This window comes from Dermacentor andersoni, chromosome 6 (assembly GCF_023375885.2).
Source record: "Dermacentor andersoni chromosome 6, qqDerAnde1_hic_scaffold, whole genome shotgun sequence".
Taxonomy (NCBI): domain Eukaryota; kingdom Metazoa; phylum Arthropoda; class Arachnida; order Ixodida; family Ixodidae; genus Dermacentor; species Dermacentor andersoni.
In genome coordinates, this window is record NC_092819.1 from 184271005 (window position 1) to 184283703 (window position 12699).

Consider the following 12699-nt stretch of genomic DNA (forward strand, 5'->3'; position numbering starts at 1 on the left):
TGCGCGCCGCTGCTGCGGCGCTACCGAGAGAGGGCGCTCGCTGGTGTGACGTCACACTAGGAGGATAAATGGGGCTACAGCTCGGCTCCTCGCAGTGGTCGGCGCGCTCTCTTGCGCTATGTCGGACGATGTATAGCCATAAGTTTAACAAAGGGCAAGCATGTCCACACCATCAGTCGAACCAAGGCGCAGCCAAGGGTATTGCTTTCGCAATCTTCCAGGCTTAACCAAGCTAAGCCATCAGCCAATTTTCTTTATGCGCAGCAATGAGCGGTGATGCTAGCGAAAACAGCGACGCGGCAGCGTCCGAGCTGCGATGCACGTTCGATACAATGACGAAGTTAGAAAAATAAATTAAAATGGCCACGTTAAGAAATGTGGCCTATGAACAAATGCCGTTCGGGGCAGAGAGCTTTATGATACGCGCGGCGACTGCTGAAAAAGTAGGCTCTCTTTCTGCAAAAGAAATGTAGCTATTTCTAAAGCGGTACACGTGCAATATTTGCAGTAGTGCAATAATGCGCTCTCTCCCAACCTCTGTAGCCGGCTATGTGCGCTCGAGCGTTTAGCTGTTCCGCATTGGGCTGAAAATACGTGTTTTCATGTTTTAATTGTGTATGGAGTCGTTACCGTAGAAAGTTCCTTGTTTCTTAGCCTTTATAACAGTGCTTCCTTAACCAAAAAAAAATACTCATTGCATGAACGAACGCAGCATCTCTATTATAAAGCTTTGCAGGCTCCAACATTGCTTATACGAAGGAACGTAGCGTCTACATTCAATAGCTTTGAAGCCTCCATTATTGCTTACCTTCTGTCTGTCATGCTACGTATTGCAGAAATCTCCACCATTTCCTCAAAATACACTGCACAGCCAAAGGACATCACACGTGCTCAAGGGCAAAATTCCAAGTATCAGAAGATGATTGCAAGGCTTCGAAGACAGCAGGTGAAGACGCCCAACACAAAGTGCTTAATTGCAGCTCTTTAATGACGGACACACTGGCTTACACATTTGAGATGAAGATGTTGGTGCGTGCTCAATTATTTTTGCAGCCATTTTATTTCGGCACGCTACAATTCACATAATTTTGCTGCCCTAATTCACCCTCCTTCGCAGAAGTACAAGATAGAACGTCATATTTTTACCTTCTCATACAATACCATTTTAAGCAAATTAATTGCTGTGGTGTATTTGCAGTTTTCTTCTACATTATCTCGATAGTTGCAACACGCCTTCTATGTGTTTTGCTTGTGCAATGTTTATGCCATCACGCCATTCATTTCCGACTATTCTCCGTTATACCGGTGTCACACGACCACTTTCCATCGCGAACAAGTCCGATCCGGACTGAAATTCGCGACTGATATTGGCGCCATCGCGCAACTTTCGCAAAAGAAGCAATCATGACTGAGAAATTAAAATCGGAGTGGGCTTGATCACTTCTAAAAGTGCGCCGTGTGACACCCGTATTACTTGCATTTCGCTGTTTCTTCCCGTTTTCATGTATCTGCCTCTTACAATCTTGCTGCAATAAATTGTCTGCTATTTTCGTGTTCTTCACTCTGCAGCAAGTTCATTAATATTTAAGCAACACGGCACATCTATTTACAATACACCTTTTGGCGTGAGTTACTAGACGCCCAATATCATAAGCGATAAAGTTCTACTTCCTGAACAGTTGGCATGATTGTTGCACTAAGTTACAGCTTGAAACAGTAAATATAAATTTAAATGAAACTAACATGAGTGAAACACCTTTGCGCACTCGTCGTCACAACATATAAACAGTGGCACAAGAGCCTGCATGAGATCACGCGATTTGAGCAAAGGCATGGGTCACAAAAAAAAATTCAAGAGACGAAACTGAAATTGGAGCCTCCGCGATTCGGCAGCGTGTGCGACCATCTTGGAGGCTGGTGCGTTTTGCCGATTCCGCCAGGTGCGCTGAGAGCCAAAGTCGGCCGCAGGCGCCTATGAGAGTGTCCGCTCTTTACGTTTACTATGTTAGGGCCGATTTACGCCCAAACCGCCCATCGCCGCAAGCCGCACCGCACGCAGGCGGTTCGTGAAAAACGGGTGGTCGTCGCGATCGGTCACAAAATTGCATTTACGCGCAAAGCGCGTGATGCGGTGCGGTTCGCATGCGCCCTCTGGTTGTCCAAATAGGTAACCAGCAACTGGCAACATGCATCAGCGAGTTGGCAGCCTCGTGTGCTGGCGACCAGCAATATTTCGCGCTGTGCCAGGATTTTGTTATTACGTTTGCTCTCTTAGTTATTTTTTTATTCGATAGCTCGAACGGTTCGCATGCGCCTGCATCCACACTTCGGTTTGGGGACACGGCGTCTGTTGAAACATAGCCTCCTGTATTTTTCATGCCCGCGCAATGGTGCCGCGGAGACAGTCTGTCGCCCTCTCCTTTCCTCCTCGATTTACGCCTCGGCTCTCCGCGAGAGGCGCTCGCACCCTATACTTCATCAGTCTTGTATGGATTTTGTGGCGAATGGACGTGATTTTCGGCGCTCCGTGGCGGCACGAAATAAGTTTTTGTGCATGCTTTCAGCTTGCTTCTGTTTCTTTCTTTGCTGGTTTTGTGCCTTTAAATAGTAATTGGGTGGTTTTCGTTCGTTTTTTTCTCTCTCGTATTTCGGGTGCGCGGGTGTGCTTCGTGTACGTTTGTGTTGCAGGATAGTTAGAGCGTCCTTTCGCGCCACGTGCTCCGACACGTGCAGCAGGGTGGGACGTTGAGTGTTTGTAGTCTTTAAATAGTAGCTTGGAAGCGGCAAGAGAAATAGCTATTAGTGGTTTTACTGTGCCTATTTTGGTAGAAAAGTGAGAGCGTGGTTGCGTGGTTGAGCGAATGCGAGAGCGTGTGATACCTTCGGTCTCCGCGGCATTGATTGTTTTCGAAACAGTGGTGAGAGTTGCTTTGCGGCATTTTGAGGATTTTGATTCTGTGCGTATCGGTTTTTGCTAAAAGGCACGTGCTCTGCATTGCTATAGTATTATAGTATTTGCATCAGTAGTAGCATTATTACAGTATTATAGTATTTGCAAAAAGCCGTGCAATATATTACGAGAAAGCCGGTAAAGCAGGCAGTACGCGGGGGGCGGGGGTGCCTCAAGGCAGATGAGGATACGGATGAGAATGGAGAGGGCGTCGAATCAACCGGCACACAATGTGATGTTGATACTAGGCTGAAGAAAACGGAGGCTTTCCAGGAAGAGCTTCTCAAACAGGTGCAAAAGCTAAAAATGAGCTGAACAGCGAGCGTGATGCACGGAAGGTAGTTGAAAAGAGACTTGAAGCTGCCGCAGAAAAGCTGAACCGGGCCGCCATTGTGACCGAGAATGCGCGTGACAATGGAACGCAGACCCCCGACGCGACAGGTGAGAGAGGGTAGAATGCATGCAGGGTGACGAAGGGTTAGCTGGAAAGAGCGCCAACTACCTTTGAAGCCGACAGTGGAAAAAGCAGGAGCCCAGGGCTCAATGCCCCTTGTCGAGTCCGAATGACGCGGAAAAGGGCAAAGGGAAGCAGGGAGAGGTAGGAGAGAGTGAAAGGGTGATTATCGCTGGCGACTCAAACCTGGCTGGGTGCTCAAAAGCAATTGTGGAGAGGGTGAAATGCATCAAAAGCGCGGCGGTAGGGACATTTCCAGGGTGGACACTGGGTTCTGTCATGGAGCGAGCAAAAGAAAAGCTCGCGGAAAATTCCCACGTGCACGAACTTGTCATAGTAGCAGGTGGGCTGAATCACGTCCTAAAGAAGAAAGGGCCAGGACTAGCCCAGCGCTTGGCGAAGGGGGTGGACGACTTGCGCGAGCTATCCCTCAGGTGCAGATCGTAGTGTGCACGGTGCCGGAGGTGCCTGCGCGTGACAGTTACGTACAAAGAGCTGTAGTGGCTGCTAATGAGGCAATATGGAAAATGAGCGGAGAGAAAGGCTTCGAGGTTGTCGAAGTAAACAGGGAAGTGAGTTGTGGTGGTTTTAAACGAGACGAGATCCACTTCAATTACAGGCTAGTACAAGAAGTGGGCTGGCAACTTGGTAGTCGTGCTGTTGCTTTTCTAGGGAGCCCACGGGCGCTCAGGAGGTCAGAGTAGATAGTAATGAAGAAGATCCCCTAGGGGAACATCAGAAAAGCATTGCCGTCGATAACAGAAAAATGAGTAAAGCAAGAAAAAGAGCTCGCCATGCAATAGGCTACATAAACATGCAGGGCGGCAGAAGAAAGGCAAAGTGGGCAGAGATTGAGGAGCAGTTACATAGAGAACAATTAAGGATGTATGCGGTTAGAGAAACGCACCTTAGAGACTCGGAAGAGCCGCCAGTTATTGAGAATTTTGTTTGGGAAGGGTGCGACAGAACGACAGAAGGGAGGGGGAGTCGGAACGCTCATCCACCAGGGAGCCAAATGGAAAAGAGTAAATTCACAATGTCAAGAGCATCTTTGGTTATCAGGCACAATGAGTGGGAAAAAAATTTTGTCTAGGCGTTACGTATTTGTGGACCGGAAATAATTGCAGAGAGGAATAAAGAGTTAGTGGAATGCATAAGCGCTGATATTAAGGGTTTCAGGAATGGTGCTGAAATTGTCCTATTAGGTGACATGAATGCCCACATACAAGATTTAGATGGCTATACCGACAATAACGGGAAGTCAATGCTAGACCTTTGTGAGCAACATAACCTCGCGATCGTGAATGCAGGGCGTAAGTGTGAAGGACAGATCACGTGGGAAGTGGGAAACCGGCAATCGACCATTGATTACTGTCTGATGACAGAAGGAATTGATGATAAGTTGAGAGAAATGGTCATCGATGAGGAAGGGTTTAGCAGCATAGGGAGTGACCATAAACACATCGTTTTGAATATGACATATGTAGTTGGGAAAGAGTACAATGAGAGCAAAATGGCCAGTCCAAATTTGAATGCTGAACAAATAGCAAATATAGTCACTAGAGTTGAGGAAGAACCTGACAAATGGCCAAGTAAAGAGTGGGAATATGGTGCAATTCTAAGTGTCATAACGACAGATATACGGAAAGAGAAACATGTTCGTTGGAAAGGAGGAAATAAACCGAAAAGCTGGTGGAACTGGGAGATACGAGAAGCGATCGCCGAACGACAGAAAGCATCTCGAGAGCACAGGCCGGCAAAGAAGATGCAGTTGCCGAAGGATGAAGTAACCAGTAAATAGGAAATATACCGGGAGAAAAAGTCTATGGTTCAAATACTGGTGCAAGCAAAATTAAAAGCTGAAAGTCAACTTTGATTGTCAGAAATACGTGAGAAAAAGAAAGCCGCACCTAGAATATTTTGGAATCGCAAAGAATTATTAGGCAGGAAGTCAACAAGAATACAACAACATATCCTAGACGAAGGTGAAAACAGACTGGAAGGAGAAGCGGCAATAAATTACATCCGAAAAGTAACAGCCGAATCTTTCCAAGGCAATGACGAGGTTGTATTTGAAGAAAAAAAAGAGCATGAGAGAGACCGAAGTGTAAAACGAGCTGGTGTTGACAAATTTAAACTGGAAGCAAGCGGAAGAGAACATTCCTAAGCGCACAGCCGCAGGGCTAGACGAGGTTCCCGTTAGGCTGATAAATGAACTAGGACCAAAAAGTAAGGAAGCTCTGGGGAAAGCAGTGGAAAAAACTTTAAAAGATAGACGGACACCAGACATGGCGTCAAAGTAGGATGAATTTAATTTATAAAGGTAAGGGGGAGAAAGACAGAATTCACTCGTATAGACCGTTGACCATTACATCGGTAATATACAGGCTAGTAATGGAGGCAATCAAATTAAAGCTTCAAGCATAGGCAGAGAATAATATCATTTTGGGAGAGCTTTAGAATGGCTTCACAAAAGGTAGGCGTTTGGATGATAGCTTGTTTGCTCTTACTCAGTTTATTGAAATATCAAAAGCAGAAAGCAGGCCGTTGTATGTGGCCTTTTTAGACGTTACAGGAGCCTCCGACAACATAGACCGCAACATTTTGTGGGATATTCTGGAAGGGGAAGGCTTAGGTAATGATTGTCTACAGCTTTTGAGAGAGATTTACCTAGAAAATACCTTTTGCGTTGAATGGGAAAAGATGAGGAGCGAGGAGAAAGTTCATAGCAACAAGGGACTAAGGCAGGGGTGCCCTTTATCCCCACTGCTGTTTATGATGTACATGGTGAGGATGGAGAGGGCGCTAGAAGCAAGTAATATCGGGTTTAATCTCTCATACAAACAGGCGGGCACAGTAATAGAGCAACAACTCTCAGGTTTATTTTATGCGGACCACATTGTGTTACTAGCTAACAAGCAAAGTGATTTCCATCGTCTGGCTAATATCTGTGGACAGGAAGACAACAATTTAGGTTTGAAATTTAGTGTTAGAAAATCAGGTGTTATGGTATTCAACGAAAACAGTGAACAGACAGTAGAGATACAGGGCCGTGAAATACCTCGGGTAACAGAATACAAATACCTTGGTATATGAATAAACGAAGGCAATGGATATATGGAAACACAGGAAAAAACCACAGCAGTAAAGGGGAAGAGAAAGGCAGCCATAATGAAGCAAAAAGCGCTATGGGGATACAATAGTTACGATGTCCTCCGAGGTATGTGGAAAGGTGCAATGGTTCCAGGACTTACTTTCGGAAATGCAGTTGTTTGCTTTAAATCAGGGGTACAATCAGGACTCGACGGGAACCAAAGATCAATGGGTCGCCTTGCATTGGGCGCTCACGGGAAGACTACAAGTGAAGCTGTGCAGGGTGATATGAGCTAGACTATTTTTGAAGTGAGGGAAGCTCGCAGTAAAATTCAGTATGAAGAACGGCTGAGGAATATGGAAGAAAGTGAATGGGCTGGGAGAGTGTTGAGGTATCTGTACGGGAAAAACATTCACAGTGGAGGAAAAGAACTAGGAAGCTTACCAGCAAGTATGCAGCCTGTAGGGTGGGCAACACAGCAACAAAGAAGGTCAAGCGGAAAGTCAGACGGGCTGAATTAATCTCATGGGTGGCGGCAATGGAAAAGAAACCTGCCATGAGTAACTACTTAAGAGGAAAAAACGAAATCGGGAAGGAAACCATTTATGATAACTCAAAGGGAAGTTCATTACTTTTCGAAGCGAGATCGGGATGCCTTAGAACATGCACCTATAAAGCGAGATATAAGAAGGAAGAAGAAGCATGTGCTTGCTGCGGTAAAGCTAGGAAAACGACGGAGCATGTTTTATTAAAACGTGATGACCTCTACCCAGCGGTCGTTTTAGGCACCACTGGCCTCCTTGAAGCCCTTGGGTTCAGCGGGAGCCGTGGTAAAGCAAACATGTCCGCAATAGTCATTAGAAAGAGGCGATAGGAGGATTGGTGGAAGAAAAGTAGGAAAACGACAAAGGATGGAGACGTACAAAAGCACAATTCGCAATAGAGGATCAGAAAATTTCGGCGTGGTAGTTTATAGTGTTTTTTTTTTCATTGTTTAACCTAGGTAGGTTATTAGGCAGTATAGTAGCAAGAGTTTGCTGGCGCAACCCACCACCCCGTTCCAAAGGGGACGCTCGTAACATCCATCCATCCCTACTAAAATATTTGCCCTCGCATGCCAGACAGAGGTACGCGTCGAAGCCCATCGAATCACCCTAACCGATCCGTCAAGCAAGAGTTGTGCGATTTCCGTCGTGTTGGTTGCAGGTAAGCGTATGCGTTTTTCAACAGCAGCATGTTTATATATATATTTTCGTGAAATATCAGGGTTGCATGATCGAACATGTAAGGAGTGTAGACAGATGAAGCGACCGTTTGTTTACTAGATTTTCCGCGACCACGTGTTAGTTGTTAGCTTCGTTACAACTTATATTGCTTTACTAGTATAAAATCAGTGATTTACGATGCACAGTTCTTATCATTTCCTTGCGTTACTTTCTTTTTTATACCAAATCAGTTCTCTTGCTGCAGTGTGGAATCGGTTGTGGTGTCCTGCGCCCGGCAAGATACCGTACTGCTGTGTGCCACGCTGCAAGTCATCTAGTAAACAACGGACGCCGGGCATACCGTCCCACGAAATACCAAGCTACCAAGCAATGCTTGAATGTGCGCAAAATGGCTTAAAATCATCTCTCGTGAAAACTGGGTACCGAATACGACGTCGGGCTATTCAACTGTATGCAGCCGACACTTCTGTTCCTCTGACTTCAAGGAAGGTTGCAAAATTCGGTAACTTAAGACGCTATCCCCACCATTTTCGAAGAATATCCGGCGTACTTGCAGCCTCCTAAAGAAGAGAGAGAAGCTACGCGTCACTGAAAAAGCGCTAGGCTGCTGCGCTAGCGAACCCACCACCGCCGAAGCGACGAGCAGTCATTGATGACAACCAAATGGAGTCGTGTCCGCATCCGCTTCACGAATTGCCAGTTGTCGACGTCACCTTTGAAGATTTGTCACCTGTGGACTGCACCTCTACCGAACCACTGCCACCCGTGAAAAACGGCGCTAGCGAGCGCTGCATCACCGCGACTGTGCAGATGGACAGAGCAGTGCAGGTGTCCTCACAATTCTCGGTTTCGACATTGGACAAACGAAAGTGGAGACGCAAAGAACGAGACTTAAACGCGCATATTAGGTGCCTCAAGGATACCGTCGACAATTTTAAACAAGAAATACAAAAACTCAAGGAAGAGTGCTTTGTTCATGCATTCCTCCAAGTTGTCGAGAAAGCGAAGGTGAAAGACTTGGCTGTGTCAGTGTTAGTAGAATATGTTAAGAATTTCGGGAAAACGAAACCAACGTGGTCTGATCTGACAGTACGCCATGCTGTGGGTTTTCGTAACCTCTCTAATCGCGCATACGAGCACATAAGGACTACAGGCATTCTCCGGCTGCCCAGTCGAAGCACCCTGGAGCGTTTTATGGGCACATAACGTGGAGAAGTCGGCATGACGGAACTCGCGAAGCAAAGGCTGTCAACCGAGCTCACTACTCATCCCTCATCGCAAGCCAGAGCGTGCTCGTTAATTGTAGACGAAATGCGCGTGAAACAGAGGCTACTTTATCATAAACAGAGGGACGCCTTAATCGGTGAAGTAGACTATGGTGGGACCTTTCCTAAGGAAACAACAAATTAGCCTGTGCTAGCCAACTCACTTCTGTGCTTCGTCCTCAATGGCCTTTCAGTTTCGTTTAAAATACCGGTGGCCAACTTTTTCACGAGAAATTGCACTGGCCGTGAGCTGCAGACGCCCATGCGACACGTCCTGAAGGAAGTTGAAAACATAGGATTTTTCGTGGTGCACATTGTCACCGACAACCACAAAATCAGTGTCTTAGCGTTCCAACTTCTATTCAACGGAAGCCTCACGCATTGCATTGAGCACCCGGGAACACCGAATCCAAAGCTTTTCTATGCATTCGATCAGTGCCACTTGGTGAAAAACGTGCGATCGCAGTTTTTATCGCGTGACATTGGAAAAGGCGGCGAAATAACGGCGAACCACTTGAAGAGCCTCTACAAAATGCTGCAAGGCAGCCTTGTAAAGCCACTTCGATTTCTAACGAGAAAACATGTGTTCCCCACAAACATTGAAAAAATGAACGTGAAAAGAACAATCCAGGTTTTGTCTCCTGCGGTGACAGCTGTACTGAAGCTCCTGCAAGATCAAGCGGGCCACACATGCGATGCAAATTTCGCGGTTGTCGGACCGACGGTTGAATTCATGGACACCGTGCACCGCTGGTTCATGCTCACGGACGTGAGCAATTGTACCCAGCACATACACCAGAACAATGCCTATTCCAAGCAGTTCGAATCTACAAGCCATGAACGGCTAATCTTGCTTGAAACAAGCCTCCTCGACTACCTGGCGGATCTCAAAAGCCAGTGCCTGGCGAAGAACTTCTTAACCAAAAAGACTTACGAAGGCCTGGTGATGACAACTTGTTCAAATGTTGAGTGCATTCGATATCTTTTTGAAGAGATGTGCTTTCACTTTGTTTTAACGACGAAAATGTCGTCTGACCCAACCGAGTCGTTTTTTGGCTGGCTGAGGAAGTCAGCAGGCTCAAATGATCAAACGGATGCCTGAGCTGTTCTGTCAGGTATTGAGAAGACTCTGAAGACTGGCATCGCGTCGGCGTCTGGTACGAACAACGTAATGACAACAGAAGGCAGCGATTGCTTGTCAACGCTGCCGCAAAAGAAAAACATAAGCGAGGGAACCAGCGAGGAATTCCCTGCAGATGCATGTAGAGAGCTCACACAGCGACTCAAGCTAGGGCAGCCTCTGCTTCCTACTCCAGATGTCGCAGCATTGGCTATGGTCGGCGGCTACTTGGCAAGAGCTGTACAAGAAAAGATCGATTGTGAGGAGTGCGTCGGCCTGTTAAAAAAGCCAAACGCCTCGGCGCCCTCGGACTCGCTCATAAAGCACCAAGACAGCGTTGGACTCATCTACCCATCTGGAGAACTTTTAACGGTTCTCAACACATTAGAGAAATTTATCGGCGTTCTTCTCGCAAGAAGAAGGCACATGAATTAGCCTTTGAAGGAGGCTGTGAATAATGCCGCTGCAATACTCCACGAGCGCAAAACCTTGATGTGCTCGACGCCAGGACACCAAGAGAACCTGCTGCCACTGTTGCTGCCACTGTTGCTGCCACTGTTGCTGTTTTTCGCCCAATATTCACCAATTTTGCAATGAAGGCGACAGACAAACACGACATGGCTAAAGGGATTCAAATAAAACCACTGTCAAGAAAGAACCGCAAACTGTGAGCTATGATTTCAAAGTTCGGCGCTTTGTGGTGAAGGGCTGGCTCTCCACAACATGTTTTCTGTAGCAAGACTGCGAGTCGGCCTAGTTGGAACAAATTCATCTTAAAACTTATTGTGCGCAACAAACAGGGACGAAGAATAGAAGAAACACAAGGACGAGCGCTTTGAGAAGCGCTCGTCCTTGTGTTTTTTCTATTCTACGTCCCTGTTTGTTGCGTACAATAAGTTTTAAGATGTTTTGTGTTGCTTACTTCCGATGCACATGGTGTACAAACATCAATTCAACGTGTGATTATATTTCATAGTTCTATGTCAAATACGAATGCCAAACGTGCCTCCACGAGCGCGCGCGCAAGCGTCGTTTACTCTGGGACAGGATGGATGGATGGATGGATGTTATGAGCGTCCCCTTTGGAGTGGGGCGGTGGGTTGCGCCACCAAGCTCTTGCTACTATACTGCCTAATATCCTACCTAGGTTAAACAATGAAAAAAGAAAAAAAAAACACTATGAACTACCACGTCCAAATTTTCTGATCCCCAATTGCGAACTGTGATTTCGTACGTCTCCGTCTTTTGTCGTTTCCCTACTTTTCTTCCTCCAATCACCTCTTACTAATGTCTATTGCGGACATGTTTGCTATACCACTGCTCCCACTGAACCCAAGTGCTTCAAGGAGGCCAGTGGTGCCTAAATCGACCGCTGGGTAGAAGCGTGGCAGTTTGGCCGAGTTGGTACGTCATGACTTTTTTAGTCTTGTAGCGCAGCTCAGAAAGAGAAAAAAAGGAAGGCGGTAGGAGTAATGAAAGGAAACGGAAAACGGCAGTTTGGGCGAGTTGGTATGTTATTACTTTTTTAGGCTTGTAGAGCACCTCAGAAAGAGCAAAAAAAGGAAGGCGGTAGGAGTAATGAAAGGGAGCGGAAAACACGTTTTCCGTTCGCTTTCATTACCTATACCTCCTTTCTTTTTTGCTCTTTCTGAGCTGCGCTACAAGCCTAAAAAAGGCGCGGGGTAGACGTCTTCACATTCTGATAAAACATGCTCGGTCGTTTTCCTAGCTTTACCGCAGCAAGCACATGCTTCTTCTTCCTTCTTCCTTCTTCGCTTTATAGGTGCGTGTTCTAAGGCATCCCGATCTCGCTTCGAAAAGTGATGAGCTTCCCTTTGAGTTATCATAAATTGTTTCTTTCCTGATTTCGTTTTTTCCTCTTAAGCAGTTTCTCATGGCAGCTTTCCTTTCCATTGCCGCCACCCATGAGATTAATTCAGCCTCTCTGACTCTCCGCTTGACCTTCTTTCTTGCTGTGTTGCCCACCCCACAGGCCGTGTAGGAAGGACAGGGAATGGGAAGGCAGCGCGCTCTGGTGGTGGGCGCATGAACTAGGCGGTACTGACGGCACGCTTTCTTCCCCCACTCAGCGGGCGGGCATGAAAAAATATAGGAGGCTATGGTTGAAAGCTGGCAAACATTCGGCACTGCGCATAGCAACGCTGTTCCAAATCGGCAACTATCGCCAACAGCAGACCCACTGGCATATCTTTGTCGATGTAGGCTGAAGCTTCCGCGTCATGCTGAAAACGCGACTCTTGCACTGTCACATTATGTGCTGCATGTGTGGCGTTGAGTTGGTGACCCACCTTTGGAACACTGTGCAGTCGTCTTAACTGTACCGCTTCTTACATTTGTTTATTGCTACTGTATAATGTTGCGACAACATACGTCACTGTGTGCTCGGTTGTGTACGGCGCGATGGCACACTTTTTGTAGCTGTTCTAGCAAAAACTTGTGTTGTGGACAAGCGACGCACCCCCGCTCCTCGGCTGTACAAAGCACCAGCGCAGAAGAAACGGGAAGCGACCCCATCCCCAGTCAAGTTCTGAGAATCCTCCGTCGCCCTTAGCGTCTCGGCTACCGGACA

The 12699-nt window shown here is 46.8% G+C and overlaps 1 protein-coding gene and 1 pseudogene across 2 annotated transcripts in view; both read left to right on the forward strand.

The window, feature by feature from the left end:
• The window catches only part of LOC126523968 (protein 5NUC-like), a 648261-nt gene that overhangs the window by 145104 nt on the left and 490458 nt on the right, over positions 1–12699 (forward strand). The window lies entirely within an intron of this gene.
• LOC129382818 (uncharacterized) lies at positions 9522–11427 on the forward strand (annotated as a pseudogene).